Source organism: Arachis hypogaea, chromosome 18 (assembly GCF_003086295.3).
Source record: "Arachis hypogaea cultivar Tifrunner chromosome 18, arahy.Tifrunner.gnm2.J5K5, whole genome shotgun sequence".
Lineage (NCBI taxonomy): Eukaryota > Viridiplantae > Streptophyta > Magnoliopsida > Fabales > Fabaceae > Arachis > Arachis hypogaea.
In genome coordinates this window covers 48856939-48866994 of record NC_092053.1, presented here as the reverse complement: position 1 = coordinate 48866994, position 10056 = coordinate 48856939, and the positions used below count along the sequence as shown (strand labels likewise).

Sequence of the window (10056 nt, the reverse complement as noted above, 5' to 3'; positions counted from 1 at the left end):
ATTGATTCGTTGGGGAGGGTAAAATCTTGCTAAGAATTTGTTCACCACATCCTCCCAGGTTGTCAAGCTCTCCCTTGGGAAATACTCCAGCCACTTGGCTGCCTTATCCTTGAGTGAGAATGGAAATAAGAGCAGTCTATAGGCGTCAGGATGAACACCATTAGACTTCACTGTGTCACAAATTCTCAGGAAGGTGGTCAGATGTTGATTGGGGTCCTCTTGGACACTCTCTCCGAACGAACAGTTGTTCTGAACAAGGGTGATGAGCTGTGGTTTTAGTTCAAAATTGTTGGCATGGATGGTTGGCTTTTGAATGCTACTTCCACAATTTCCTGGGTTCGGATTGATGTAAGAGCCTAAAACTCTTCTATCCTCCCCAGCATGATTTGCTCTTCCTCTTCCGCCATGGTTGTGAGCTTCTTCTTCACGATGGTTTTCCATGTTTTCTTCCATGTTTGGTTAAAAGTATTCCTCAAAGTGTTCCTCCTCTTCTTCAGCACCAACTACACGTTTTTTTCTTGCCTCCCTCCTTAGTCTAAGGAAGGTTCTCTCAGGTTCAGAATCAAAGGAAGTTGAAGCCCCGCTTCTTCTCCCTGTCATACAACCAACAAGTACAAGCAAAGAGAATAGGTGCAGACAGTATATCTGTCAGAATTACTGTTAGTGTGAGTGATGCAATATATCAAACAGTTAGAGGGTTAGTGAAATGAATGGCAAATAACAAAGAAAAAGTAGGGGGGAAGGGAAGAGATTAACTAAAACAGAAAGTAAATTACTCAAACAGAAAATTAAATCAAACAAAACAAAAATGCTCAATCTAGTTATCTTCCAAATTAATCATTGTTGATGCATAATCAATCCCCAGCAACGGCGCCATAAACTTGATGCATGAAAAACTTGTCTCGCAACAAATTTCCTTCGGCATGTGTACCGAATTTGTCGTCAAGTAAAAACTCACAATAGAGTGAGGTCGAATCCCACAGGGATTGATTGATCAAGCAACTTTAATTAGAGGAATGTTCTAGTTGAGCGAATCAGAATTTGAGTTGAGAATTGCAGAAAATTAAATGGCGGGAAAGTAAATAACAGAAAAGTAAATGCTAGAAATAAAGAGCTGAATGTAGATGACGGAAAGTAAAGTGTAAAATCTTAAATGGGAATGGGAAAATTGCTCATAAAAGTAAATGACAGAAATTAAAGAGAATGGGTAAGATCAGGAATGGGGAGTTCATTGGGCTCAGGAGATGTTGCATTCTCCGGATCAATTTCATTTTCATCTCTTCCTCAATTAATGCATTCATTGATCTCCTTGGCAATCTTAAGTGATCGAATTACAATTTCTTGTAATTCAATCTCTCAAATCTTGATCAATAGCCAATTCCCTGGTCAATTGCTCATGAGAAAAGATGAAGTATGGTCACTGATTATACCACATGCATTTTCCAAATCAAGTGTTGAGAAGATTATAGTCACATATCCATCCAAATCCAATTTGGTCCAGCATGAGAAAGCATTTATAGCATGATCTCTTCATTCCTCTTTCAAGGTTCAAAAGAGATCCAAGTATGAATAGCTTCTTTTCCAAGATAACTACCCAATTGGATGAAGATCGAAAGCTTTCAAGTAAAATCAAGAGAAAAGATAGAAGAAGAATAATGAAAACTAGTATTGATCCATCAAATTACAACAAAGCTCCCTAACCCAATGAAAGGGGTTTAGTTGTTCATAGCTCTGGAAAATGAAAACAAAGATGGAGAATACATGATGAAACTAGAAGTGCAGAGAAAGTAAAATACAGAGAGTAGTTCTATGCCAAGAGGCTCCCTATAATTTCCCACTCTCAATTTATTTCAAAGCTACTCCTATATATACTACTCTTCTGTTCTTCTAGTTAGCTCTTCAAGTCTTAGGTATGGGCCTTTGGATCTTGAGTTTGAAGCAGTTATCTTCTTCATTGGGCTTGGCTTTACTTGCAGAGAGAAAGTGTGAAGTGGGCAGAGACTTTAGCTCAGGACGTTAGTGGTGTTAACGTTCAGTGAAAATATAGGTTCGAGAACGTTAGTGACAATCACCTTTTTCACTAACGTTCCTCACCCAAGTAAGAGCCACGTTATCTTCAACGTTAGTGGTACAAACGTTGCCACTAACGTTGCCTCTTTGTCCTTCGCACACGTTATTGGGACTTGCCTTTCCCAATAACGTTGAGAAGTCTCCCGGTTCCTTACGTTAGAGTCCACGTTATCTTAGTTAACGTGGCTCTTTTAACGTAGGCTTGCCAACCTTCGAGAACGTTAGTGACACTTACCATTGTCACTAACGTTCCAATGTGCCCCTATTTCTCACGTTAGAGTCCACGTTAACTAGGTTAACGTGGCTTCTAACGTGGCCATGCTAGCCATTTCCAACGTTAGTGACAAAACTGAGTGTCTCTAACGTTGGCTCCTCACTCCCTTATCCACGTTAACTTCCACGTTAACTAAGTTAACATGGGAGTTAACGTGGCTCATAGTGGCTTATGTGGGTTAATTCCAACGTTCGTGACAATGTTGGGTGTCACTAACGTTGGCGATCACCTCTCTTCTTCACGTTATCTTCCACGTTAACTAAGTTAACGTGGGAGTTAACGTGGCTTATTGGGGCTTGTGTGGGTTCCTTCCAACGTTAGTGACAATGTTTGGTGTCACTAACGTTGTCGACCACTTTGTCTCCTCACGTTAGCTTCCACGTTAACTAGATTAACGTGGAAGTTAACGTGGCTTATTGTGACTTGGCCAACGTTAGTGACAAAGTTGAATGTCACTAACGTTGGCTTCCCCTTTACTTCTTAACGTTAGAGGCCACGTTAACCAAGTTAACGTGGCAACTAACGTGGCCACTTATGAGCTTGGTCCAACGTTAGTGATAATGTTAAGTGTCACTAACGTTGGCTCCATTTCCTTTCTTCCACGTTAGAGTTCACGTTAACTTAGTTAACGTAACTCTTAACGTGGGCAATGATGGCTTCGAGAGCGTTATTGGCAATTACTTTTCTCATTAACTTTGCAAGTTACTCCCATTCCACGTTAGTGTTAACGTTAGTGTAACTAACGTAGCCACTAATGTGGTTCTTCTTTGCTTCCTTTGTCCTGAAATCAAGCAATAAAGTGCATCAAAGTTCTAGTCCAAGTCATGGGAAATGCAACATCTAATTTATCCTTAAATTCATGCAAAATCCTCATGAAATCATGTAAGGTGCACAATGTATGCTCGAATCAAGATATAAGTGAATATCTACCCAAAACTAACTTATTTCCTAAGGAAATACATGAAATTACCCTAAAAACAGTAAAGAAAGGTCAGTGAAACTGGCCAAAATGCCCTGGCATCACAACACCAAACTTAAAGCTTGCTTGTCCCTAAGCAAGTACTGGAACAAGAGAATGATGAATGGAATGCCAAGAGAAATGAGTCATTCTTGTGGAAGTCATGTCCCTGGTTTTATGGTGGTTTCATGCATAGCAACTTAGGTTCATTCCTGGCTTTCAGACCTTTATCATGTCCTAGAATACTCACTGTGATTGCATTCCATGAGACTTTTATTCATTGATCCTTTTGTTGTTATTTTAGGGTTTATTTTTTTGTTCTTAAGCTAAGTGCTCTGTAAGGGGGCAACTCTTTAAAATAAGCTTTCAGCCAACACTCCCGAACCAGTTGGTTCAAGGTGCTAGGTGTTGAAGCACCCCTAAGGACTTACTTGCTCAAGTCTCTCCCCCATACATACACACCACAGGCACATAGTTTATTTATTTTCTTTTCTTGAGACCTTGGTGTCTAGCATCTCTTTGGGTTACTAAATGCTCTGCATTGAGGGTTACTCTTGATAGTGGACTTTCAGCTGATAATCCCGAGTTAGTTAACCCAAGTTACCAAGTGATAAGGCACCCCTAAGAGATTATTCATCCAAGTAGATCCCTCACACAGGAGCACCACAGACACATGCCTCAAGATTAAAACCATTGGTGCCTAGCCTTATTGCTTACTCTTTTTCTTTTATTTTTCAACCTTTATTGTTCTTTCCCTTCTTCTTATTAGGATCTTCTTATTTAGCTAGTCTCATGGGGTATTTCTCAAGTACAGTATTCATGACAGATAGTTGTCTTCTCACCTTGTGGTTGAACCAACTTAGCTAACTTATGATCACACCATAAACTCATGAACTTACTCCATAGTATGAACTCCTCTCTGGTCTTTAGAAACACTCATTCTCTTTTCATTTGATTTAAAGGGACAAACATACAAGTAAGTAAAGTAAGGGTGTAGTGACATAAAGACCAGCAAACATAGACCTTTTCACCACAAAAACTTAAAAGACAGAATTTAAAAAGGTTTAAACATAACATGGAAGCAAGTTCTATTTCATACAAGATCTTCCTTATTCAAAGCATAGAAAAAGATGGACCAAAGAAGGAACGTCACCACCTCTTACTCTTGTGGATGCCCATGTTTTCCTCCTTGTTTGTCTTCTTTGTGTCCTCTTGCATTCCCTCGCATCCGTGCCAATCTTGCTTGCTTCCAATCCTCGAGTGCCTTCCTCACTGATTCATGACTCTCTTCCACCTTTTGTCTTTCTTCTCGTGCTAATTCATCCCTCATTTCTTCATACCTTGTGATTCCTAGATGCAATATAGGCAGCTGTCCTACCAAGTAACCGAGCCTGGCTTGAGTATTTATATGATGCCCAGTCTCGCTCAGGTAAACTCCTTCTGCGAATGCCCTTTGCTCGTCCAATAGTTCTGCCTGTTCTATCTGTCTTCGATGCATCTCATGTATATGTGCACCTTGATGTGCTTGGATGTTGATTAGTCTCTGGATGGATTCTTGTTGCTCAGTTTTCCTTTGTTCCATCCTGTGGAATGTTTCACTCCATTGTTGCCCTTGACTCAGTTGCTGATCCATCATTTGCTTTTGCCACTCCCCTTGTTGAGTCATCCATCTTGAGAGTGACTCCTCTTGCTGCCCCATCATCTGTAGTTGAAGCTCTCTCTGTGCTCCTTGGCTTTCCAAATATTGTTGAGATAGCCCATCAATGGCTTTCTGCAATTCGTGCATATCCAAGGTGGCTGGTGCTTGCCCCTCTAAGACTTGTCCTTCCACTACTTGAGGGGCTGTCCTCTTTCTTTGCTTCCATTGAGGCAGGGGGGATGCGGTAGCATGCATTCGTCGAACGGTTATTGGAATGCCCTCTTTTATCCATACTGGGTCCTCATCTTCAAACACCACCCCAGCTTTCTTGCACAGTCGGTAGATAGTGCTGGGGTAACCTAACGTTCCTCTTGAGTCGCTTTTCTCTGCCATTTTTCTAATGCCTTCTGCTATGAGTTCATGAACCTTGATCTCTCCTCCTTTGAGTATACAATGTACCAGTGTGGCTCTCTTGAGATTCACCTCCGAGTTGTTCGCTGCTGGGAGGATGGACCTCCTTACAATTTCGAACCACCCCTTTGCTTCCGGAGTGAGATCTGCTCTCTTGATGAACCTTGGTCTCCTATCTGCATATCTTTCCCAGTTAGCTCCTGGTACACAAATGTCTTGCACAATCTGGTCATGATTAGGGTTGTTATCCATTCTTGAATGATAACTCTCTTCTTCAAACGGTATGGACCGCAGTTTTAATGCCTTCATGACACTCATGGGACCAAAATCCACAATCTTTCCTCTCACAAAGCTTGTATATGACTCATCTGCCTTATCATATCAGACCGTATTTACATAAAACTCTCTTATAAGATTTGCATTCACCTTAATGACCGGATCAGTGAGGAGCTCCCATCTTCTCTTTTCTACCTTCTTTGTGATTTCGGGACACTCAGTTTTCCTAACTTGAAATCCCAGCTCATAAATGATCTCCTTATCCACCATCCACCCGTATTGCAATGCATGGTGCAAGCTTCTAAATCTCTTTTCATCATACGGGTGTTGCTCCATAGGTTCCTTTCCCTTCCTTCTTTTAGAGCTCGAAGATGCCGTGAATGAGGGTTAATGTGTGAAGTTGGCAATAGTGTGGAGACTTTTGGTTGTTTAGGGTTGAATGCAATGAAGAGAGTGAAAGGAAATCCGAAATAGAAAGGTGTGAAGAGTGGGAATTTGAGTGTGAGGGGTACGTATGCACTAGTACTCACTTATATATGGAGATTGTGAGTGAATGGAGGGTGTGGATTGATGGAATGGTTTCTTGATGGACGGTTGGGGTTGTGCATGGAGAAAGGACAAGGATCATCACTTTATGAGGGTTATTGGTTCGGTCTCAAGAGTCTCCTTTCTTCAATGTTGCATGGCAACATTTTCCAATGCATTCCTTCTTGAGACAAGTGTGTAGTTTCTCTTCATGAAGTGGCCGAACCTTTCTCCTTTAATTGTCCAATCAATCTCCTTCAATGCTCCTCTCCTTTTCCCTATAAAGATCAAATAAGAAAAGTAAAAAAAAACAAGTTAGACTTTACGGCTAGAATAATAAAAAGAAGACAAAATTTTGTTTATTCATGAACTCCAACTAACTAACTAACTGTGTATCCTTATATGCACATTGGTGGCACCATGGGGTGACACCAAACTTAGTTTGGAGCACTGTGATGAAAAGTTCTGTTCAAAGCTCCAAGACTAGCATGCTCTTAGTTGCATTCATGCTTTCTTGGCACGCTTTGAACACCAAACTTGTTCTTCACTATATACTGCAATATAAGGATTTCACCAAGTGTTTGTCAAGTTTGGGTTGGAATTCATGAATATTGACTTATTCACTAGTAAAAGCTCATAAAACATGGGTTGTCTCCCATGAAGCGCTTCTTTAGCGTCACTAGCTTGACGTTTCTCCTTCATCAGGGAGGTTGATAATGCTTCAAGTCCTCCCCTCTTGCCTTGGACTTATATCCATTGGTTGTATCAATGATCTCTACATGTTCCAAGGAGAGAACTCTGTTGATAGTGAAGACCTTAGGTAACTGAGATGGTACAGTGGGGAGATTAGGAGGGATATCTGGGAAGTAAGCTGAGATCACTTTATCTCCTGGAGAGAAATCTTCCGTAGGGATCTTCTTGTTCCTCCACCCCCTTGGTACCTTCTTCTTCGTCCCTTTTGATGTTGCCTTGCTCTTGGTGACTTCTTCTTCTAAGGGAATTTTGTTGTTGTCTTCACATGTCTCTGGTGGTTTAGGTTCCTCCAGCTTTTCCTTGAGTTGTGACAACTGCTTATTTCCTTGTTCATCAACCAAGGGCTTTCCCAGATGGGCTGGTTGTACTTTAGTGCTTGCTTCCTCTTTCAGTATCTCGTTATGATCTTTGCTTGGTTCTTTGTTCTCTTGGTCTGCTTCTTGTGAGAATTTGAATACATTAAAGCTGAGTCGTTCATCATGGATCCTCAATATTAGCTCCCCTCGCTCCACATCTATGAATGCTCTGGCTGTAGCTAAGAATGGTCTTCCTAATATGATTGGGTGAGTGTGACTCTCTTCCATGTCCAGGATGACGAAGTCTGTGGGAAGAAAGTATTTTCCAACCTTTACCAACACATTTTCCACCACTCCTATTGCTTGTTTTTGAGTTTTGTCTGCCAGCCTGATGACTACATCTGTGGGCATTATCTCATTGATCTTCAGCCTCTTCACCAGGGATAAGGGCATTAAGTTGATGCTTGCTCCCAAATCGCAGAGTGCTTTATCAAACATTGTTTCTCCTATGGCACAGGGGACATGAAAACTCCCTGAATCTTTTCTTTTCGTAGGCAGCTGTGGTTGAATGAGGGCACTGCACTCCTTGTTCATCACTATAGTTTGGCCTCCCTTGAGTGAGCTTTTCCTGGGAAGCAGCTCCTTCATATACTTGATATATGCAGGCATTTGTTGAATAGTCTTGATGAATGGTATGTTGACATGCAGAGATGCAAACAAATCTAGAAACCTTGAGTATATTCTCTTCTCCACAGCACCATTGAGCAGTTGGGGAAAAGGTGCATAGAGTCTCAGCAGCTCCTGTTGTGAGATTTCTGGTTCTTGATGATCTTTTTCCTTCTTTTCTACTAAGGTATCTTCAGGTTGTTCTGACAGCTTGCTTGGCTTGTCCTCAGTCTCCTTATCACTTATAGTGACCATCTTGCAATCTTTCCATCTTACTTTCTTTGTTTCACCTCTCGGATTCTTCTCTGTGTCACTTGGGAATCCATCTGTGGGTTTGGGAATTTGCTCAGAGAGATACCCCACTTGAGATTCCAACCTCTTGATTGTGTCTCCCTGGTTCTTGAAACTGGCTCGCACTTCCTCCTTGAACACCTTGTTGTCTTGAATCTCCTTGCCTATGCCTTCAAGTAGATTCTCAATCCTTGAGAGTCTGTTATCAAATGATTGTAGATCGTAATTAGAGGTGGAAGGATGAGGTAAGTTATTTTGATTTTGATGTGAATGTGGAGAGGTGTTGTTATGGGGGTGTTGATATGGTCTAGATGTGAAATGTTGGGGGGCTGCATTGTTGGGATTTGGCCGTCTTTGATCAAGGCTTTGGTCTTGTTGATTTCCCCACCCAAAGTTAGGGTGATTCCTCCATCCAGGGTTGTAGGTCTTGGAGTATAGATCATGGTTTTGCCTAGGTGAATTCCCAATGTAGTTGACTTGCTCCTGACTTCCCTCTGCTTCTTCATTCACTCCTTCTTGGGTTGTTGATAAAGTGGAGATTGCTACTGCTTGGTTCCTCTCCATCTTCTTGGTGAGGTCAGCTAGCTACTGGGTAATGAGCTTGTTTTGGGCCAGCAGAGCATCTACATTGTTTAGCTCCATCACTCCTCTCGTGTTCCCTCTTTCGGAAGCATAGAAGTAGTCATTCTCTGATACAGTTTCAATGACATCTATGGCTTCCTCAATGGTCTTCTTCTTGTTCAAAGATCCTCCGAATGAATGGTCTACTGCCTTCTTTGATTCATATGACAGGCCTTCATAGAAAATGTGCAGCTGCACCCATTCGTTGAACATATCTGGTGGGCACCTCCTTGTTAGGTCCTTAAACCTCTCCCATGCTTCATAAAGAGTCTCACCATCTTGTTGCCTGAAAGTTTGGACCTCAGCTCTCAGCCTATTGATTCGTTGGGGAGGGTAAAATCTTGCTAAGAATTTGTTTATCACATCCTCCCAGGTTGTCAAGCTCTCCCTTGCGAAAGACTCCAGCCCTTTGGCTGCCTTATCCTTGAGTGAGAATGGAAATAAGAACAGTCTATAGGCGTCAGGATGAACACCATTAGACTTCACTGTGTTACAAATTCTCAGGAAGGTGGTCAGATGTTGATTGGGGTCCTCTTGGACACTCCCTCCAAACGAACAGTTGTTCTGAACAAGGGTGATGAGCTGTAGTTTTAGTTCAAAATTGTTGGCATGGATGGTTGGCTTTTGAATGCTACTTCCATAATTTCCTGGGTTCGGATTGATGTAAGAGCCTAAAACTCTTCTATCCTCCCCAGCATGATTTGTTCTTCCTCTTCCGCCATGGTTGTGAGCTTCTTCTTCACGATGGTTTTCCATGTTTTCTTCCATGTTTGGTTCAAAGTATTCCTCAAAGTGTTCCTCCTCTTCTTCAGCACCAACTACACGTTTTTTTCTTGCCTCCCTCCTTAGTCTAAGGAAGGTTCTCTCAGGTTCAGAATCAAAGGAAGTTGAAGCCCCGCTTCTTCTCCCTGTCATACAACCAACAAGTACAAGCAAAGAGAATAGGTGCAGACAGTATATCTGTCAGAATTACTGTTAGTGTGAGTGATGCAATATATCAAACAGTTAGTGGGTTAGTGAAATGAATGGCAAATAACAAAGAAAAAGTAGGGGGAAGGGAAGAGATTAACTAAAACAGAAAGTAAATTACTCAAACAGAAAATTAAATCAAACAAAACAAAAATGCTCAATCTAGTTATCTTCCAATTTAATCATTGTTGATGCACAATCAATCCCCGGCAACGGCGCCATAAACTTGATGCACGAAAAACTTGTCTCGCAACAAATTTCCTTCGGCAAGTGTACCGAATTTGTCGTCAAGTAAAAACTCACAATA

The 10056-nt window shown here is 41.5% G+C and overlaps 1 non-coding gene across 1 annotated transcript; it reads left to right on the top strand.

Annotated features, from left to right (window-relative positions):
- The first annotated feature begins 8988 nt into the window (after positions 1–8988).
- On the top strand, positions 8989–9095 carry LOC112774398 (small nucleolar RNA R71). The gene has a single exon (XR_003188890.1). It is a non-coding gene; the product is annotated as a small nucleolar RNA R71 (small nucleolar RNA).
- The last annotated feature ends 961 nt before the right edge of the window (positions 9096–10056 follow it).